The 14,601-nt window shown below is 38.0% G+C and overlaps 1 pseudogene; it reads left to right on the top strand.

The window, feature by feature from the left end:
• The first annotated feature begins 2,596 nt into the window (after positions 1-2,596).
• LOC105493638 (heterogeneous nuclear ribonucleoprotein A1-like) lies at positions 2,597-5,372 on the top strand (annotated as a pseudogene).
• Positions 5,373-14,601: the final 9,229 nt, after the last annotated feature.

The following is a 14,601-nucleotide window of genomic DNA, read 5'->3' as shown; positions in this document are numbered from 1 at the left end:
TTTCATTGCACTATTCTTGAAACAGGCAGGTAAAAAGCTTCTCTCAGACATCACCACCTCTGCCTTTGCCTGTTCATGCAAGTCTGAGATAAAAGAAAAAAGGAGAAAATCTAATTTCTCCACAATATAGAAATGTAATTCAATACTAATGGGTATTTCTGCTATAGTTATTTTATATGCAGGACTTTTTAAGGATTCACCCTCAGAAGACTCTATCCCTTCTTAGTCCTCAATTATATATATCACTTCTTATTTTGACATAAAAGATGAATATTTCATTTAGGCAGGCTTATTGGAAAGGGTAACACACTATCTTGGTTGCCCTACTTTAAAAAAGATTCTTTATGCTTACTTGGGGTTAAAAATAGCTTGATTTTACAGCAAAAGCTTGATACCGCACATCCAACACAAAGTGTACCAGATTAGGCCCCCAGGACTGGGCTCTTTCACTCTCCAATATCATATTTTTCTCAAAGTCTCCTTGCCCAACCTCAAAAGTTCTTGATATGAAACAAGTAACTTCATGCTTATTTTTAAAATCTCAGTAAATGTGAGGAACCTTTGCCATAGGAATAATGACTACAAGCATGTCCTTATGTATCAGTTCATGGTTCATAAAACATTTGTATCAATATCATATGCTAATCATCACAATACACAGAAATGACTGTTAACTTCATATAAATGTTCGTAATCAGAATCAGAAAGATTAACTTGCCCAAAGTTTCACAGCTCGTTGGTGGCAGATCTGGGACTAGAACCTAAGCACCCTGAATAACTGAATGTGGAGAGAAGACATTTATTCAGTGTCTTTTCAATATTCCATGATCATTTCTGCATCAACAGTAAATCCTAACATGATAATTTATTTATTTAACAATCAAGCAACAAAACCCTATTCATTAATTCATTCATTCAATATTATCTGAGCCCTTTCTCAGTACCTTTTCTAGGTACTGAGAATACAGCAGGGAAATAATAGACAAAAATGTTATATTTCAATTGTGATTCCAGCTAATTATTTGTGTGTGTGAATATATATATTTACATTGCATTACATTGTATTAGGTATTAAAAGTAATCTAGAGATGATTTAAAGTACACAGGAGGATGTGCATAGGTTATATGCAAATACAATTTTACATCAGGGACTTGAGCACCTGTGGATTTTTGATTTTTGACTAGTGTGTGTGTGTGTGTGTGCATGTGCGCGTGCACGCACATGTGCATGTGTATGCCTGTATATACGTATATACAAAATCTTGAGATGTGTTATGTATGTGTGTGGGTGCATGCACCCATAATGCTAAATAGTAAGAAATATTAAGGAGAAAAATAAAGCATAGATGGAAGTGGGAACAATTATTCATGTGCACCAGGAGAGTACACCTTGCTCATCTGCTTTAGTTTTATGGTTTCAACAGTAAAAACACTGCAAACAACCTAACTGCTCATTTTCATGAAAATGGATAAATACTGCGTGGCAGAGTTACAGAATGGAATATTATGCAACAGCAAAAATGTATGATCTATGTGTACCAGATACAATATAGTTTAATGATAAAAATATAACCTTAAGTGGGGAAAAGCAGAAAGTCACAGAAGACTACATACACTATCATGTCATTTTTTAACCAAAAAAAAAAAAAAAGCAAAACTAAATGACATACTCTTCAAGAATACATACATATGTGGTAAACATATTTTAGATGGTTAAAAATGCAAACTCTAGTAGGAAAGTAGAGGGTTGGATCAGAGAAAAACACACAGGGCTGTTTCGTTGATGTTGAGAATGGTTTAGCATCTAGGATGGGTGGTAGGGTCATGAGTTTTCATTTTATTATTATGCTGCAAAACTTCCATATATGTTACATATATTATTGTATATTTATCAAATATATGACAATACATAATTTAAGACATATACGAGAAGAACACTTAGAATTATGTTTTTAAATCATTTCAGATTGTTTATATCACAAAGTTGCATTTTATATTCGAGCAACAGGCAGCCAAGAAGATGTGTACAGTACACTGAAGTTTACAAAGGCCTTTCTTATAATGTCTTTTTTAAATCTTGTATAGTAGTTATTATTATCCCTAGCTTTCAGATGAGTAAACCAAGGAAGAGCTTAAGTGATTTATTTAATCTCACACGACTCGCCAGTGGGAGAGATGTCTTTAATTGTCTAAAATTAATGCTCCTATAACCATTTGGAAGCACAGGGCTTTCTTGCTCAACAAAAGACCAAATAAATCCTAGAACATTAGAGCTGGAAGGAGTTTAAAGATCAACATTTTCAATTCCTTCATTTCACAGATGGAGAAAAGAAGACCCACATACATTAAGGATTTGCCTGGCATCACACAGCTCCTTTCAATGGAAGAAAGGACAGTTGACTCGTCTTGACTCACATCTGAACCCGAGTGAAGCCCTTTTACACTCTGTCAGACTGCCTTTGAAGTAGATTGATACTATTATTTTGTAGCCACTAGGCTATAAGAAGACCAAAAACTTGAACTTAAGGCATGCCAAATATCCATCATTCAGATGAATGTTGAAGACTATTATTCATAACAGAAAAGCTACAGAGAGTCTTATTTATTAATAACATCAACTGATGTATTAAGTATCACAGCACTTTACTTATGAATGCAAGTTTGATATATGAAAAAAAAAAAATTCCGGTAACAAGATGAAAAACCCAACAGCTGCTTTCTGAAGAGAGATAAAGAACCTTATCATTTGAAGAGATCCTCAATCTGAGACATCCAATGAAACATCAGTGATACTGGTTCTTAAAATGGCATCAGAGTCATTAAAACATATACAAATGAGTTGTTATATTAGTCTTTTAAGAATACTCAGAGCCTCAATAGTCTTTCCTCACACTCCTTATAATCTCCAGTTACTAAAGGTTTTTAAATTCATTTAAATAAACCCTATAGTGAATAACCATAAAAAGTAGAATGAGGAGATGTATTTGTCAGCTTACTCCTTTCTGCCCGTGGACGCCGCTGAGGACACATCATTAAAGTCTCTCTTCTCCCTGCCGTCATGTCTAAGTCAGAGTCTCCTCAAGAGCCCAAACAACAGCCGAGGAAGCTCTTCATTGGAGGGTTGAGGTTTGAAACATCAGATGAGAGCCTGAGGAGCCATTCTGAGCAATGAGGAATGCTCACAGACTGTGTGGTAATGAGAGATCCAAACACCAATCACTCCACGGGCTTTGGGTTTGTCATATACACCACTGTGGAGGAGGTGGATGCAGCCATGAATGCAAGGCCACAGAAGGTGGATGGAAGAGTTGTGGAACCAAAGACAGCTGTCTCAAGAGAAGATTCTCAAAGACCAGGTACCCACTTAACAATGAAAAAGATATTTGTTGGTGGCATTAAAGAAGACACTGAAGAACATCCCCTAAGATATTATTTTGAACAGTAGGGAAAAATTGAAGTGATTCAGGACATAGGCATGGGAAAGGACTTCATGTCTAAAACACCCAAAGCAATGGCAAAAAAAGCCAAAATTGACAAATGGGATCTAATTAAACTAAAGAGCTTCTGCACAGCAAAAGAAACTACCATCAGAGTGAACAAACAGGCAACCTACAGAATGGGAGAAAATTTTTGCAATCTACTCATCTGACAAAGGGCTAATATCCAGAACCTACAAAGAACTCAATCAAATTTACAAGAAAAAAACAAACAACCCCATCAAAAAGTGGGCAAAGGATATGAAGAGACACTTCTCAAAAGAAGACATTCAGACAGCAAATAGACACATGAAAAAATGCTCATCATCACTGGTCATCAGAGAAATGCAAATCAAAACCACAATGAGATACCATCTCACACCAGTTAGAATGGCAATCATTAAAAAATCAGGAAACAACAGGTGCTGGAGAGGATGTGGAGAAGTGGGAACACTTTTACACTGTTGGTGGGACTCTAAACTAGTTCAACCATTGTGGAAAACAATGTGGCGATTCCTCAAGGATCTAGAACCAGAAATACCATTTGACCCAGCCATTCCATTACTGGGTATATACCCAAAGGATTATAAATCATGCTGCTATAAAGACACATGCACACGTATGTTTACTGCAGCACTATTCGCAATAGCAAAGACTTGGAATCAACCCAAATGTCCATCAGTGACAGACTGGATTAAGAAAATGTGGCACATATACACCATGGAATACTATGCAGCCATAAAAAAGGATGAGTTCATGTCCTTTGTAGGGACATGGATGCAGCTGGAAACCATCATTCTCAGCAAACTATTGCAAGAACAGAAAACCAAACACCGCATGTTCTCACTCATAGGTGGGAATTGAACAATGAGATCACTTGGACACAGGAAGGGGAACATCACACACCAGGGCCTATTGTGGGGAGGGTGGATGGGGGAGGGATAGCATTAGGAGATATACCTAATGTAAATGACAAGTTAATGGGGGCAGCACACCAACATGGCACATGTATACACATGTAACAAACCTGCACATTGTGCACATGTACCCTAGAACTTGAAGTATAATAATAATAATTAAAAAAAAGAAAGAAAGAAATCATGACTGACCAAGGCAGTGGCAAGAAAAGGGGTTTTGCCTTTGTAACCTTTGACAACCATGACTCCACATATAAGATTGCCAATTCAGAAATACCATATTGTGAATGGCCACAACTATGAAGTTAGGAAAGCCCTGTCAAAGCAAGAGATGGCTAGTGCTCCGTCCAGCCAAATAAGTCGAAGTGATTCTGGAAACTTTGGTAATGGTCGTGGAGGTGGTTTTGGTGGGAATGACAACTTTGGTCATGGAGGAAACTTCCGTGGTCGTGTTGGCTTTGGTGGCAGCCATGGTGGTGGTGGATATGGTGGCAGTGCAGATGGCTATAATGGATTTGGTAATGATGGAAGGAATTTTGGAGGTGGTAGCAGCTACAATGATTTTGGCAATTACAACTCTCGGTCTTCAAATTTTGGGCCTATGAAGGGAGGAAACTTTGGAGGCAGAAGCTCTTGCCCCTATGATGGTGGAGGCCAATACTTAGCCAAACCATGAAACCAAAGGGGCTATGGGGGTTCCAGTAGCAACAGTAGCTATGGCAGTGGCAGAAGATTTTAATTAGGAAACAAAGCTTAGCAGGAGAGGAGAGCCAGAGAAGTGACAGGGAAGCTATAGGTTACAACAGATTTGTGAACTCAGTCAAGCACAGTGGTGGCAGGACTTAGCTGCTATGAAGAAGACATGTTTTAGACAAATTAGACAAATACTCATGTGTATGAGCAAAAAACCTCAAGGACTGTATTTGTGACTAATTGTATAACAGGTTATTTTAGTTTCTGTTCTGTGAAAAGTTAAAGAATTCCAACAAAGGGTTTTAATTTTTTTTTTTTTTTTGGCACCCATGTTGTTGATTGCTAAATGTAACAATCCGATCATGATGCTGAATAGAATAAATGCCTTTTTTAAAAAAAAGAAGTAGAATGAGGAAAGGGAAGAGTACTGGACCTTTTTTCTGGAGTCAAAAGACCTAGGTTTAAATATCAGATATGCCATTTACTTGCTTTCTGAGGTTAAACAAGTTTCTCAACCTCTCTGATCCTTGGTTAACTGATATGTAAGGTGACAATGATAATTACTACCTTACAGAATTAAGAAATATAATGTATGGGGAAGGTCTTAGTAAACAGTAATAATACAAATATCCTTGTAGCTTTTATACAAAATCCTGTGACTCAATCATTCAATTACATAATCATCCATTCAATAAGCATATTGATCACCTACTCAATAAATGAGTGACACTGTTTTTGACACTGTGGACCATTCCAAGATACAAAAAATCTAGCTTTGGCTGTTTGGGAACCAAAGGAGATATTTTTTCCTAATATATGTAAATATTTATAATATGAACCCGTATGTAATAACGTCCGTAGAATTAGTACAGAAAAAAAGGTAAGACTACAGGGCTGGGAGAGATCAATCTGACTAGGTGATAAGGAAATGCATCTTAAAGAAGACAGCATTGGGCCAGTTTCTAAGGATGGGCAGGATTTCTAAAGGAAGATGGTGGCTTTCAAAGTGGAAGAAAAAGCATGAGCAAGGACTTAGAAATGGAAGCACACCTTCCATCATCCTCTGGATCCTTATTTGTTTTTTATGTGAGCACCTGGTTTTTCACAGTGTCATTTTGTTTACTGGTGTCTCCCTTGCAAGTCCAATGTATTAGACCATTCTTGCCTGACTATGAAGGAATATCTGAAATTAGATAATTTGTAAAGAAAATAAACTGATTTGGCTCACAGTTCTGCAGGCAGTACAACCATGGTGCTGGCATTTGATCAGCTTCTGTAGAGGCCTAAGGGTGCTTTTATTCATGATAGAAGATGAAGTGGGAGTAGGTATGTCACACGGCCAGAGCAGGTGCAAGAAGGGGAGGGAGGTGCCACACACTTTTAAACAACCCAATCCTGAACTCACTCATCATCAAGGAGATGCAATTAAGCCACTCATGAGAGATCTGCCCCCATGATCCAAAAACCTCCCACCAGGCCCCACCTCCAACACTGGGGATTATATTTCAACATGAGATTTGGTGGGGACACAGATCCAAACCATATCATTCTGCCCCTGCCCCCACAAATCCCATGTTCTTCTCACATTGCAAAATATAATCATCTCTTGCCAATAGTTCCCCAAAAGTCACAATTTGTTTCAGCATCATTCAAAAGTTCAGAGTCCAAAGTCTGAAACAAGGCAAGTCCCTTACACCTATGAACCTATAAAATTAAAAAATATATATTTCTTCCAAGACACAGTGTGGGTACAGACATTGGGTATACACTCCCATTCCAAAAGAGAGAAATTGGCCAAAACAAAGGGGCTACAGGCTCTGTGCAAGTCTGAAACCCATTAAATCTTTAAGCTCCATTAAATCTTTAAGTCATTAAATCTTTAAGCTCCAAAATAATCTCCTTTGACTTCATGTCCCACATGCAAGACATAATGTAGCAAAGGTGGATTCCCAAGGCTTTGGCCAGCTCCACTCCTGTGGATTTCCGGGTTCGGCCCCAATGATTGCCCTTACTGGTTGGAATTGAGTGCCTACAGCTTTTCTAGGCTCAAGATGTAAAGCTGCCAGTAGATATACTATCCTGGGGTTGGGAGGTCAGTGGCCTCCTTCTCACAGCTCCACTAGGCAGTGCCCCAGTGGGGTCTCTGTGGGGCCTCCAACCCCAAATTTCCCCCTCAATACTACTGCCATAGTAGACGTTCTCTGTGAGGGATTGCCCCTGCAACAGTCTTCTGCCTGGTACCCAGGCTTTCTCATACATGCTCTGAAGTCTACAGAGAGACTGCAAAGTCTCCTTTACTCTTGTACTCTGCATGCCCACAGGCTTAACACCACATGGAACTCTCCAAGGCTTATGACTTGCATCCTCTGAAGCAGCAGCTTGAGCTGTATCTGTGGCCCTTTGAGCCATGGCTGGAGCTGGAACAGCAGGGATGTGGGAGCAGTTTCCCAAGACTACACAGGACAATGGGGCCCCAGGCCTGACCCATGAAACCATTTAGCCCTCCTAGGCCTCTGAGCCTGTGATGGGAGGAGCTGCCTCAGAGATTTCTGAAATGCCTTTCAGGCCTTTTTCCCATTGTCTTGGCTATCAGCACCTGGTTCTTTCTTACCCATGCAAATATCTCTAGCAAGTGGTTGCTCCCCAGCCCACTTAGATTCTTCCCCTGAAAATGGTCTTTCTTTTTCTACCACATGGCCAGGCTGCAAATTTTCCAGATGTTTAAGCTCTGCTTCCCCTTTAAATATAAATTCCAATTTTGAGTCATTTCATTGCTCCTGCATCTGAGTATAGTATGTTAGAAGCAGCCAGGCCATATCTTAAATGCTTCACTGCATAGAAACTTCCTCCACAAGATACCCTAGGTTGTCACTCTTAATGTCAAACTTCCACAGAGCCCTAGGGCATGGACACAATACAACCACCAAGTCCTTTGCTACAGAATAACAAGGGTAACCTTTCTCTAGTTTCCAATCAGTTCCTCATTTCTATCTGAGACCTCAGCAGCCTGGACTTCACTTGTCCATATCACTATCAGCATTATGGTCACAACCATTTAAGCAGCCTATAAGAAGTTTCAAACTCTCACTCATCTTCCTGCCTTCTTCTGAGTCCTCCAGACTCCTCCAACTTCTGCCCATTGCCCAGTTCCAAAGCTGCTTCTACATTTCCAAGTATCTTTATAGCAATGTCCACTCCTAAGTCCCAATTTTCTGTGTTAGGCCCTTCTTGTATTGCTATAAAGGAATACCAGAGACTGGGTAATTTATAAAGAAAAGAGATTTAATTGTTTCATAGTTCTGCAAGTTGTACAAGCATAGCACTGGCATCTGCTTGGCTTCTGGGGAGGCCTAAGTGATCTTTTACTCATGACAGGAGGCAAAGCGAGAGCAGGCATATCACATGGCCAGAGCAGAAGCAAGAGAGTGAGGAGGGAGGTGCCACACACTTTCAAACAACCCAGACTGTCATAAACTCACTTCTCACCAAGGAGATGGCACTGTGCCATTCAAGAGAGATTGGCCACTATGATACAAACACCTCCCACCAGGCCCTACCTCCAACACTGGGGATTATATTTCAAAATGAGATTTTGCAGGGACACAGATCCAAACCACATCATCCACTAACCCCAGTTAGAATATGAGATCTTTGAGTGCCAGAATCATGTCTCGTAAAGCCTAAGGCAGTGCTGGGTCCACAGAGAGGGTTCAGTAAAAGAGCTACTGACATACTTTTATAGAAGGCTCCATGTGTGCTTTCTGAATGAAAGGACAGGGAATAGAAAAATACCTGCACAGAAAAGTGCTTTAAATTAATGAGACTAATGGTATATATAAACCAGCACATTTTCCCATAAACTTGGCCATTTTCCCATAAACCCTATGTTTTGTATTTTGCAAAGCAATAGAATTATTACTTTACTTTGGGAAGAACACACACACACATACACACACACACACACACATAGACACACCAAGAAGGAGAGAGTGAGACTTAATCTCTAAAGCTTATGTGTGACTTGTGTTTTGGATGTCAATAAAGATAAAACAAATAAAGCTGGGAAATGTAGCTTTGCTTAGGGTTTTAAAGATTCTTTCTTTTTCATAAAAAACTTCTTAACTTGAGTTTATACCTATCCAAAGCAACAAGCCCAATGCCAATTTTATACATTTTGAAGGCTATGGCAATCTTTCTCTTGATTTTGGTTCTTTTTATAACTATATTCCATTATTATCAAAACATCTTTGATCTAGTCCCTGTCCTTCATGTGAGATAGTTAAGAGTGACTCCTAATATTAAATCCAGAATACATGGTTTGAATTAGAAGCTGTAGGAAGATTAATCTCTAATATAAAGTTATTTGTAGGAAAAATATTCCATGATACTCTATGTGTAAATTATTAACAAATGCATTTCCAGTGAGTCTTTTTTCTCACTCTTTGGTTCTGTGAAACAGCAGGAAAAAATATATTGCCAATTAAAATATTTTTATAACTTTATTTTTATTGCCTTTGAGATAAATCTCAGAGTACAAGTTTTTGAGAAGACCTCCAGCAACAAAGACCTATGTATATTATATATGCTAACAATTATTTTCTGGTTTGACTTTGGGAAAAAGAAGATAAAATTCATATATTATAGAGAGTTGATATTGATATTTTTGTAAAGAAAGAAATACCAAGCAATCATTCAATATTACTCTAGGGAAGTTTTCTGGCTTGAGGGTTTAAATAATATTTTTATTTATATAAAAGTACAGTGTAAGATCAATTTTGTTTCCTTTTCATTAAATAGCAGTAGGCAGTTTGTCTGCATTGCATTTGAGAGATACTTGTCTTCTTGCCTTTGGCAACTTAAGAAGATAGCAATAGATAGGAAATAAGACATCTTTTATATTTATATTATACATTGGATTCTAGAAAAAGTTGCTCTTGAAAAGGGCTCCAAATTAATTTTTGACTTTTCAAAAAGCAATTTTCAGTGTCCAAGCAAAGCGGAAGACTGAAAAATTATTCAGTAATTTGAATTCTAAGTAGCTTATTTGGATAATTGGAGGAGAAAACATTTTATTTACTCATTCCTTCATCCATTTATTCAACAAATATTTTCTGAGACTCTCTGGTTCCACGCATACATTCAGCCCTGGAGATTCGGTGGTGAACAAGATAGGTACAGCCCTGCCTACTGGAAGTTAAATAATCTTCTTAGGACTCCTGCCCTTCCCAATCATAAGAAAATCATATTCTGTTCAAGGATAAAGAGAATGTAGCCATGAAATTCAGGCAAAAATAATAATATTAACAGTAACAATTCTGTAAGGAGCCCTTGTGCTGTGTGCATCATAAAATCACTTCCATCGTTACATTAGCCAAAGAACGCTTGCCCAAAAGCTTATTGCTTCTAAATCAAGAGTTTTACAAAAACAATAAAACATTATTAAATGATAGTATCGTATCATGTACATTTGCCATTAGAATAAGTTTAAGTTTTCAAGGATAGCTTTTAGAAAATTTTCTCATATACAGAATCCCTCCTATTTGGGCAGCTGCCTGCAGGGAAGGGCAGAAGACACTGAATAGAGGATCTAACCTGCTTTTCTCCTATTGATAATATATACATAATTTAAGGAAAACTGACATACAGAGCAAGATTTAGGAAACATATGGGACATAGGTCTCTTCTATCACTAAATTTTAGTTTCTGATAAACTGTATCTCTATTCAATTCAACCCTCATCTTCCCTATTTCCCTGGCCTTATGTTTCCTTTATAAAGTAGAAGATCCTGTTTTGTACACACTGTCTGGTGATTGGGATTAAAGAGTTGCCGCTCCTATTCTCTGAGTTCCCAAACAAAAGACCCTTAATAGTAACAGCTTATCCTGGCAAGGTCCTAATCATGGTTTCCTCCACCCTGATAACTAGCCTGTGTCTTTCCACTTCCATCATCAGAAATATAAAAATAAAATTTCCATATGCATTGAAGGTTTCATTTAGAAAATGAGATTAACACTGATTCCTACTCAACACACACAGCTCTCCTGAACATAATATGAACTAATAACTAGAATGATTCTAAGTGCTTAGAATGAACAATTGTCTAACATGAGGCTTACAATCCTCCAAATTTTTTTTCAGGGATATTTGATGTGTAGTGACTGGAATATACTAAATGCATATAACTATATTTTAAATAGTACTATCAACATTGGGTTTTTCTATTATGGCATTAATGCTAGTAAGATAGCAAATGTAATTGTCATAATATATTACATAGGTAGGAATGAAAGAGGAAAAACATTTCGTTAACACACTTCTCATATCAGTGATACATAACTTCTGATTTCAGTGATACATAAGTACAATATCACATCAATTCTAAAATCAGATTTCGTTGAGCAATGCTGATTAAAAACAGGATGACATTTAAGTCAAGCTGGACAAATCTAGTATTGATCAATTTCGTCTCAAGAAAAATTGTGTATAAAAGAAAGATTTATAGGCCTTAACTGTTGGCTCTTTTGTTTTGAATAATAATTATAATAATAATCATATAATAGTTATAGTAATAGCAACTAACATCTATAAGCAGAATATATGGAACTCACTTTCTATGCATGATATCTTTTAATCATCACAATAGCCCTATTGAAAAAAAAAATACTACAATTATCTTCATTCTACATACAAGGAAGCTGAGGTGCAAATAAAGTAATTTGTCCAGTTATGTAGCAAGTAAGTAATGGATTCAGGACTCAAACGCAGGCAGTCTATTTTCATTATGTAATAGGACTAACCCCTAGAAGAACAAAAAAAAATCTGCACTACTTTGGTATTTATTGTAACTGAAAGAAGTAAGGTAACAACTAAATTTTAAAAGCTTATGATCCCTGGAAGTAGGGAAGGAATGAAATGCAGCATTTCTCAAACAACATTTATTGAATATGGATTCTTCATCAGAGAGACTCAAAATCACTCTGTGTTTAAATAGGCTTATGAAATACTGGATTAAGCCAAGTGAAAGAGTGCTTCTTGCTAGTGCATATTTTGGGGTCTTATTATGCTGATATGCACTATGAGTCTATGAAACGGAGATGTAAAAAGAAAAAGGGATTTGATCAAGAGCACTTTTCTTTTATGGGGCATGTCTGAAGAAGTGAACTAAAGTTTTTTCAACACAACTTTGAAAAAACTCATCTAAGGAACAAACTGGGATAGAAGTTGGGTGAAGAGAAGGGCAGCAGAGGCCAAGTGGAGAGCATAGGCCAAGTAGAGGGCCAGTGAACAGGTTTGCTCACAGAGTACAAGTGGACTGTATCACCTTATAACAGGCATCACTGAAATAAATTATAATACAATATAATAGTAACACAGAAAGTTCTACAGGGATCTGGAAGGTCAAGTAATCACTCTTTTGGCAGTTTCTTTCCAAAGGGGAGAAAGTGAGGATGTTTGCCCCACTTGAGCTTGATGGTGGCAGCAGCTCAACTGACAGCCTGAGAGGCAGCAGCCTGGAATGTCCCCTGCTGGAAGGGACAAAGCAGCCACTGTTCAGTAGGCTAATAGGGCTTGCCATTTTGGAGAATCCATGGAACCATTATCAGAGAAGAAGAGGCCCTGGAGGATACCAAATGGCAGTTGTGCTGGCCAATTCTAATGGATATGCAACTGGGATGACAAAGGCCCTGTATGTGAATGTGTGCATGATTCCTCTAACGATTTCCTGAACTAGTTGAGAGGAATTTGAATATAGCTGGAGTCTCCTCAGTTCTTCAGGTGGAAACTGAGCCATAAAAATAGCACACTATGCTTGCACATAGCATATTGTGTACAGCTACCATTTATTGAGCCCTTAACCAGGTGCTACATACTATGTTAATGATTTTATATTATTTAATCCCCAGACACCTCTACGATGTAAATACTATTATTATTCCTGTTTTGCAGTTTGAGAAACTAAAACACAGATAGTTCAGTTTACTTGAGCAAGGTTAAAGAACTAGAAAGCCAGGGGCAAATAGAACTCAAATTAAGTTTTAAAATACCATGGAGCTTTCTTTTGGCTGAGAAAAGTTTAATGAATTCCAAAATCTATTTGTGAATAAAAAAGAATTTGGCACATCAGTAGTAAAAGGAAACTTCCAAAGACTTAACAACAAAAAAGAGTGTCAACAAAAGATCTAGTTTAAATATCAAATTTAGTAGTGTAATTACCAGTCCAATATCCAATATTCAGCCTAGAATTTAGTATTGGAATTTAGTATTGGAATTAAGGTTAAAGCTTCCATTTTTGATGAAGATTAAAAAAAAAAATTCCTGATAATACCACTTCCATTAAACATTTAACCAGAAACCCTAGATAATGGGGTAAAACAGGAAAAATAAATAAAAAACAATAATATACAATTCTTATTGAAATGGAAACAGGCAAACTATCATTATTTACATATAATTTTCACATTGTAGCTTGTATAAGCTCTACACCTTCTGCTTAAGCCCTCCCATGATTTCTCATCCATATCAAGCCAAACTATTCTGGGTCAAGGTTAAAGTAGCCTTGCTACAGTCTCTCTCTCTCTCTCTCTCTCTCTCTCTCTCTCTCTCTCTCTCTCTCCTGGAAATCGTTTGCTAAGAAACAAACTACCCCCAAAATTGAGTGGCTTAAAACAATAACCATTGAATTGTATCACATGATTTTGTCTGTGTTAGGACTTTGGGCAAGGCTCAGCTAGATGGTTCTTCTGTCTCATGTGGCCTTTACTGGAGTCACGTGGTGGTATTAAGTTTGCAGCTAAGCTGGTCCAAGACAATATCACTCACTTGTCTGGCACCTTGGCAGGGGCAGCTGAAAGGTTGGGCTCAGTTGAGGCCTTCTTTTCTTCACGTGTTCTCAGGGCCTGACTATGTGGCCCTGCAGCAGGTTTTCAGCCTTCTTACATGTCAGTTTAGGGCCACAGAGGACAAAGATAAAAGCTGCCAGTCATCTTAAAGACTAGGCTCAGGATGGGCACCACATCACTTCTGCCATGCTGTAGTGGTCACAATAGTCAGAGGCCAGCCCAGATTCAAGAAGAGGGGAAATAGACCCACATGTCTATGGGAGGCATCTTTAAGAGTGTGGGGCCATCTCTCATCTATCACATTCTCCAGCCTTTTCTCATACTACTCTCCCCTCACTCACCACATGTACTTTCTTTTTGTTCCTCAGATAGGCCAAGATTATTCCTCTTCCAGGATTTTGTGTGTGCCAGGAGTGTTCTTATCCTGACTGGCTCTTTCATGTGATTAAGCTCCCAGCTTAAATGTAATCTCTTCACAGAAGCCTCCTCCTCACCATTTTGTGAAGGCCTTCCCTGGTCACCCAACCTAACTCTCTGATTTATTTCCATAGTATTATTACCATCACTGCCACACAATCTCTCTGGTTTTGTTTTTGTTTGTTTTTCATAGCTCTTCCAATTAGAATGTAACAGCAGGAGAGCAGGGACCCTGACTATCTTGCTCACTTCCTCAT

The sequence above is a fragment of the Macaca nemestrina genome, chromosome 12, assembly GCF_043159975.1.
Source record: "Macaca nemestrina isolate mMacNem1 chromosome 12, mMacNem.hap1, whole genome shotgun sequence".
Classification (NCBI taxonomy): domain Eukaryota; kingdom Metazoa; phylum Chordata; class Mammalia; order Primates; family Cercopithecidae; genus Macaca; species Macaca nemestrina.
Note: the sequence above shows the minus strand (reverse complement) of the source record. Positions and strands in the feature narration are given on the sequence as shown.